Here is an 8,785-nt window from a genome sequence, read left to right on the forward strand (position 1 = left end):
CAGACAGACACACTCCAAACTAAATCTCCATTTTTTCATGGAAATAATAAGTCGTGTCTTTATTATGAGCCTTTCCACTGTATTTCCAGTGACCTATGGACTCTGGTTGAGACCATTACCAACGTACAATACAGTACAACTTTGTATAAATCATCATCATAAATACGCGTGGACATTTCTATCTCTTTAACGTTTAATTACTGTCCGTACAGATGTGGGTGACAGTTTTCTGTCCGCACTCCCCACAAGAAAACGGGACATATGATAAAAAGGTCACAGAGTACTCATGAAGAGTACTCAAAATGCACTAGGAAGGCTCCGTTGGCAATTCGCCTTGTTCCCTGTAACTTTGAACTGATCAGGAACGACACCTTGTGGTCATAGTGATAATGGCATGAAGTGCCATGAAACAACGTCGTCAACAAACGTGGAAACAATTGTTAAGGCACAATTTTTAATCTGTCATTCGGGTGTTTCGGCCGCGTTTTCAATCGTAAAATTGTGACCTGTGTAACATGGTTAAAGTTAGTTACAGGTGTACATAACCAGGCATAAATTATGCAGATGTGCAAGTCATTTGCATAATCTGAATATTTCATGGAGGTATGAGGTCTCCGAACTCTGTCCGAACTCTTGTTGAAGAAATAGTAGCAAGTTTGACCAAATAGGATAACGTTAATAGCAATGTTTTATTCTAGAATTTAAGTCGCCGATCGCGACAGGGATGTCATTGTCTTCTTTTGAACAGGTTTTGAATTTTTGTTATCTTTTTTTCAAGAGATTTGAAGATAATTTGGAAATATTTTGAACATCGTTTCAATTTTCTAAATACTTCCCGGTTGTGTAAAACTTTGGAATTGTTCATAATGTGGAATTTGATACATTCAATAGTTTCTAAATAAAGCACATGTATAATTTTATAAATTGGTCTGAGCTGGGAAATATACAAGCCACACATCCTTGCGTGCAGGGAAGTACGGTTGGGTGTCATGCATAGATGGCTCACCATAGAGGATAGTGTCCAGTTGTGAAATATACAGGGGCAGACAGTATGGATTAGTACCTACGATTCAAAAATGGTGCAAATATTTTCAAAAGGTGAAAGAATCACATAGAAGTTTGAAGACTATTCTAGATTTTTAAAAAAAACAACTAGATTTTTGTGCAGTAACGAGAGGGATCCAAGGCCCGGTCCCTCCTGTCCCTGCTCCATTCTTCTTCCCGCCCTGGTCTCAAGAATGGTCCTCCCCAGCAGAGGTGTATATGGCCGACCCCCAGCAGGTGGAGTACGTCCCCCGTGGCCCAGCCCTCCGCTGTTCCCGTACATCAACGAACCCAGGAATGGCCCTATCTAGGTAGCCTCTACCAGGCTTCGTGGATCGGTGGTCTAATTGTAGAAATCGGACAGATAGATTCTATAGTACGCTAGGGGAGTTAGCCGGCCAGAAGAGTACGTTTCCGTGGTGAGGATAATGATGCTACCGATCCACCAAGCCTGGTAGAGGCTACTATCTAGGCGCATGGCGGGGCAGTGTTAGCAGTGGACGTCAGACATGCAACCAGCACGGAACATCTTTCGGACACAATATACTAGTCTCTACAGACTCCGGATCGCTGGAAAATCGTGGAAATGGAGCAAATAGAGAGGAATATATTAAACCGGCCAGGGAACAGCTCGCGATCCTAGGATCCGTAGATCGCGTGCTGTTCCCTGGCCGGTCATATTCCTCTGGCCGGCTTACTCCTCTATTTGTTCCATTTCTACGATTTTTCCAGCGATCCGGAGACTGGTAGAGACTAACAATATACGACCTCAACTCCCCATATGAACATGGGTATTCCTCAACGGACTCCAAAGCTAAGTTTGAACTCATGTAAAATCAGAAACTTTGGCATCTCCATAGGTTTCTGGAATATTCATGGACTTGGTAAAAAGTTAGAAGATACTGAGTTGATCAATCAGTTTAACGGGTTTGACTTTTTTTCCCCTAATGGAGACATCATTATCATCATCATCATCATCCTTTATTGATTTCAACATAGCAGACATAAATGCAGCCTGAATAGCGTTGAACTTTACAACATAAAAAACCGTATATATACAATAAGCCAAGAAACAATATATTAAAATAGTAAACAACATCTCCGACATTAAGTAGCCATTGTTACTAACTACGTGTCTACAGTCTTGTTGTACACCTTGAATAACAGCAGAATAGATAAACAGTTATCAGACAGCGACAGAGACATATATTTAGCGTCTGTTTACATTAGTCCCCAGAGATCAACTATTCATGCAAACAGAACATATGACATTTTTGACATACTGGAAGAAGACATCTCACATTACAGTAATCTTGGGGACATATTGGTGGGCAAAGTAGGAACCCTTAAAGATTATGTAACAGATGACACCCCGATTATCGATTCCAAAATTCTTCCAAAAGACTATAGTCTATAATCTAATAGACCTTTGCATCAATAGCAAAATTAGAACACTTAACGGGAGAACGCCCGGAGACCTTCTTGGTAAACCAACGTGCTATCAACCAAAAGGATGTAGTGTAGTAGATTACGTACTAGCTAACGAGGACATAGTTCTCCGTAAATCAATCTTGACATTGAGGCACTATCGCCACTCTCCGACCATTTTTAAATTTTTATTTTCTATTTTTTTTTTATTGGTATACATAACAGACACGATACAGTGGTGAAGCACTCTAGCACTGTGGTATCAACATTACTACTGGGACATTTGAAAATAAAATAAACAAAGGACAAAACAATGTGAGATCAAAAAAAAATAAAATAAAGTACAGCAGTGGGTTGACGGATCCAACAAGTATATATATACATACAAGATTTTAAAGGACAATGTTCAATCAATTTGGAAACGTTTGGTCTCGAGTATATATGACTGGGTAAGATACATAATATTGGTATTTGTTTCCTTTGATAAAGAGGGTGAACCTCTAAGTAAAACTTGAGTTAGGGCTGGATCAGACAAAGTTTCAAATCAAGGGTTGAGCTTACAAGGTCTTGAAGATTGCATAGAAGGGATATTCTAAGTTGGTTGTAGTTAGGGCAGTACAATAAATAGTGGACAACGCTTTCACATCGGGAGCCACAGCTGCAAGAAGGACTATCGACTAAATTACGTGTGGATAAGCTTAAGTTCAAACTACATGTCCCGATGCGGAAGCGTGTGAGTAAAACGCAGGCGTACCTGGGGCCGTGACTAAAATGCGTGTTGAGGGAAGGGCGAACTAATTTTACTAAGTAATTTTACTAACTTCAGTTTTAAACTCCCTAAGCCAAAAACAAACTCAAAAAAGCGAACTTTTCTCTACCGTGCCATCAGTCTTTGGAATGACCTACCACCTTACATCAAATCCCTGCCCAACATCTCACGCTTTAAAAAGGCAATGTATCAAGTCTTCTCAAGCCAATAGTTTTTTTTAATGATTGTGTATCTATTATCATCTGCTTGTATATATACATGTATGTTTGTGTATATATTTTCGTTTGTTTATGTATGTTTCATTGTTTCATATGAACCCTGGTAGACTAGCCCTAAATAGGGCTAAAGGGTATCGGAATAAAGGAATAAAGGAAAAGTAAATTTTTGACTGTCGAAGGATTAAATGACCGTACATCTATATCAAGACCTTTCCAGTGATATGTACCATACGGAATAAAGGACGGTAACGAGTTGTGGAACAAGTTGGTGACTGTAAATTGTGTTTGTTACGAAGGTCGTAGGGAGTAGAGGCAGAGACTTTAGGAGTGATCAGCTCCTGAAGATACTGACGAGTGTGACCATGGATAATTTTATAAAACATTGTCAGAGAACGGATATGACGACGGTCAAACAATTTTTCCCACCCAAGTTCAGAAGGAGTGAGGACCCTCTCACAGCACCTGATACTGTGAGCACTCATATTGTACTCTTTCTATACGTCGGGAGTCCGATATAGTGCAGCCATGCCATACTATGTCGGCGTACTCAAGAAGTGGGCGAATAAAGGACTTCGAGTACATGTCGTGGCAATTTGAATTTAAGTTTGTTCAGAGTAGACACTCGTTTTGATACTTTGGCAATCATGTTTGTGATATGTTTTCCCAAGACATGGTGGACGTAAGAAAAACTCCTATGTGCTTGTGGTCTTTTACAGATTGAATGACACAATTATCAAGAAAGAGGGGAGGATGGCAAGGGGGATTGATTTTCCTCAAAAAACAACAACACATTTCTTCAGTTTTTAAAGGATTCAGTTTCATAAGCCACATGGAAGACCACGTTGATATCTTACTAAGATCAGAATTTAGACTTGACGCAGTTTGGGTTGGGCTATCCACTATATCTACTAAAGAACTATTATTTGCAAAAAGAAACGGGCAAGTTGATAAATCGTCCACCATATCATTGATGTAAACAAGAAATAAGAGGGGGCCTAATATAGAACCCTGAGGTACGCCTGCGCAAATATTACACCAATCTGAATCCTGACCATCTATAACTACTCTTTGCACACGATCAGAAAGATGGCTGTGGGACAAATTTAGAACCTGACCCTCTGACCATTGCAAACTCACACTGCTGTTAGAAGGCAACCCCAAACCACTTCAGTCCCAACAAAAGGAAAACAAGCTGCCACAAAGGAAACACACATAGAAAATTAACTATATAAGCTATAGAAAATTCTTGAAAATAATCCCCTGGACTTCCCAAAAAGCAAAGCTGAAGTTAAACAGGCAATCTCTAATCTTAAAAACGGCAAAGCTTCGGGAAGTGATCTCATTCGCATGGAAAGGTTGAAGTGCTCATCAAACATTATCTTAGAACCACTAGTCAAACCTTGGTCAAACTTTTTAATCTGTTCCTATCCACAGGGTACTTTCCCCACGAATGGTGCACCAGCCACATTGTTCCATTACCTAAAGGTAGTACAAAAGACGACCCTAATAATTACAGGGGAATCTCAGTGACGAGTTGTCTAGCTAAACTATTCACTTCTATTCTAAACACACGCCTTACAGAGTTCTTAGCTAAATCTCACCCGGCCAACCAGGCCGGTTTCAGGAAACATTTTGGAACAAGAGACAACCTATTTATCATAGATACCCTTTTTAGTAAATATACATCCGAAAACAAATGACTATATTCGTGTTTTATAGATTTTAGAAAGGCGTTCGACTCGGTTTGGCGAGAAGGGCTTCGCTTCAAATTACTCAAGTCGGGAATAGGCTAGGAGGGAACTTTTACAGTCTTATCAATTGCATGTATGAAAAACCCGGCACACGCGTCTAAACGTCATCTGGCCTAACACCACAATTTGTTACCAATAAGGGTGTCAGGCAGGGGTGCAACCTAAGCCCTACCCTTTTTAGTATTTTCATCAACGACCTAGTTCATGAGTTAGATAATACCGAATGTTCTCCACCCGCACTCATTAATTTATTAGTGTCGTGTTTACTATCTGCAGAAAATGTTGTTTTATTCTCTGAGACCGGAAAAGGACTGCAAAGCGCTTAAGATAAACTAAACGTATTTTGCACTAAATGGAAGCTCCAAGTAAATCCAAAGAAAACAAAAATTATCATACTCAACAAATCTGGTCGCTAATTTTCAAAAGAAACCTTTTTATTCGGACAAGAGACAGTAGACATCGTATCTTCATATTGCTACCAAGGTATAACCATAACTTCATCAAGTTCATTCGCCTCCGTCCGTCTAAAGAGACGACGGGTTTTGGTCATGGTCGACATCTTCTTTGGTGGCTGAACAAGCCGATTCTGGAATGGCAGTCTCTGTCGCATCCTGCACATATGAAGGTGTTTGTGATGGTAGAGGTTGTCTTCTGACGACGCAGGTCTCTACCGCCCGGTAACATCATCAGGTACCTTTTCATCAACCAAAAAACAATTGTCAAACAAAGCGCGCAAAGCCATGCACAGCTTCAAATGTCTAACTCGTTCATCAGCTTCACCCGATAGCCTTCTGAGAATATTCGATTCCTGTGTTAAACCCATTCTGTTATATGGTTGTGAAATTTGGGTTACTGAGAAATTAAACGATACATCTCCGATCGAAATTACACACAACCAATTCTGCAAAAACATTCTTGGAGTCTCTAGAAATAGTAGTAACCTAGCATGTAGGTCCGAATTAGGCAGATTTCCACTAGACGTAGATATTTCCGTTCGACTCGTAAAATATTGGTTATGTCTAACACAAGTGGATTTTACTAAGCACTCTTGGAACAGCACAACTCAGTTGTAAACGGCCGGAGAAGATTGTTGCAGCGTGTTAAAGAAATACTCGATTATAGTGGATATTCTTATCTCTGGTACTCTGACAACTCACTCTGTGACCCTGTATATGTATGTAATCTGATAAGAAACAGAATTACCGATATGTATATCGAGACGTTTCTACATAATATAAGTATAATATAAGTATAGATACGCTGAGATAAGCTGAGGTTCTACGCGTAAATCTGTATACGCTAGAGAGAATTACTTAGAACTAGTTGATTTCGAGCTGCGCTCCGCAATAAGCAAAGTCAGAATTAGCGCTCATCCTTTCGAAATAGAAAGAGGGAGATATAAGAGATTACCAGTGTGTGAAAGAATTATTTGCAAATACTGTACATCGAAAGTAGTGGAAGACGAAACACATTTTATTTCCAAGTGTTCATTCAACCAAACCGAAATAATCACTTTGTTTAGAGAAGCACTTTGTTTAGAGAAGCCACAAAGACATATCCCAACTTCCGCTTTTCTCTTGAAATCACGGAACCCACAAATTGTAGAAAAGGTGGGGCTTTTCGTCTCCCACCGCTTCCAAAAAAGAAGTCAAACCCAACCTGCTTAGAAATAGCCAACACTACTATTAGAGTAGAATATTGTTTATAACTGTTCATTGTTACTTGTATATCTCCTATGTTTATACCATGCACTTGCAATTAGCCCTCGGGCATGAACTTGCAAATAAACTTCTTGTTTTAAAATCATTTTTACGGAGATATGCATAAGTGTCTTCACATGATAAGTACAACTTGTTCTGGACTAAACCTTGTTGTAAATGACTAAAAAGTCAGAGTATATGTCCAAGTTGGTAAGCCAGATAACGACTGAAAAAAATATTAGACAAGTTTGACGCCTTCCGTGCATGCTGACGAGCGAACTTATCGAGAACATGGCCCGGGAAACTCTTAATTGTTCATCGTAAAATACAAAACGTGAAAGATACCACCACAGATATTAAAGAATGATATCTATAAGACTTCCTAAAGAAGCACAGCTATGCCGTGTCTTTGCCTTTATAGTTGGATAATCATAATCGGAGCTAAATGATGCCGCATATTCACGGCCCTGTCAACCCCGCCATCTTTACCAATCAATCACCTATAAAGGAAGCCGATCGATGCTCAACACAATGACGTTAGTCAACCCTAGTCTCTACCAGACTCCGGATCGCTGGAAAAATCGTAGAAATGGAACAAATAGAGAGGAATATAACCGGCCAGGGAACAGCTCGCTTGCTGTTCCCTGGCCGGTTATATTCCTCTGGCCGGCTTACTCCTCTATTCGTTCCATTTCTACGATTTTTCCAGTGATCCGGAGTCTGGTAGAGACTAAGTCAACCCGTCAGAAGAGCACCGACGATTCAAGAAAATCGACCCCTAGCGACTTAAGAAATTCTGTAGTCATTTCTGCTGTTAAAAACGAGGTTGAAGCGGGAATTAAGGAAGCCGAAAGTGAAAAAGTGTAATCACAGGCAGACGTAAAACAAATGAGCCGCCGTGTTTATTTTGGCGACAGGTAGCCGCAGTGCGACTGTTGGTTTTTTAGCTCCCGCTAACAGTCGCACTGCGGCTAGGTTTGGACCCCCTTTTTGTGTTAGAACGTTCAACTGAAACGCAAGTCAAAACCTGCCAATACTTTCGCGCGCTGTCAAACTACAGTTCGGAATGCTGCCGTTATTAAAAATATATGTCTGTACAGCTTTAACCACAGTTATATGGTTGTTAACAAGAGCTTAACTTGTTTTTGATGGGTTCTCAGTAAAATATACGATGACAAAAGCCATGCGCATTCACTTGGACCAGTTACCGGACTTTGGATTGCCCCCGTTAACTCTCAAAATGTTTCCGAATCCAAAGTAAAAAAAAAAATGGTCCAAATACTAGTCAATATTCTTAATAAGTGAAAGGATCACAGAGATGTTTGAATGCTATTCTAGGTAAAGCTTACGAATACGCAGTAAGTACTTAGCATAGAAATAAATTGTAGTTCCAGAAATTTTCACGTTCAAGTTTTTGAAAAACAAATTAAATATGGTGAGATAGTATTTTAATTCATTAAAACAATCAAACCTATTATGAATATCTAAAAACCCTCTTGGTGACTCGGAATGGACTCATACATATATTTCAAAATACAAGTACACTTGCTGCAGGATAGCCATACATATTGAGGACGATCATGAGTTATTCTGCCGCTTATGATTCACAGCTGATTAGTTACATTCTCCTAGTGCTACGCACACACAGAGCTTTCCCGCGACATACAATACCTGATCAGTTTGAAATCGTTAATACACACAGTCACAGGCTCTAATTTGTCACCCCGGAGCTGGAGTCTGCGTGGGCTTTCTTCCTACTCTCCAAGCAGAGGTTAGGCTCCGGCTGTTTTTTTAACGTTTTTTTTAGGCGTTTTTATCGGGTTTTCTATTTTTTTAAATATCTTGCTGTGGCAAAACCTGATTGGCTGGCGTAAT

The sequence above is a fragment of the Branchiostoma floridae genome, chromosome 3 (genome assembly GCF_000003815.2).
Source record: "Branchiostoma floridae strain S238N-H82 chromosome 3, Bfl_VNyyK, whole genome shotgun sequence".
NCBI lineage: Eukaryota > Metazoa > Chordata > Leptocardii > Amphioxiformes > Branchiostomatidae > Branchiostoma > Branchiostoma floridae.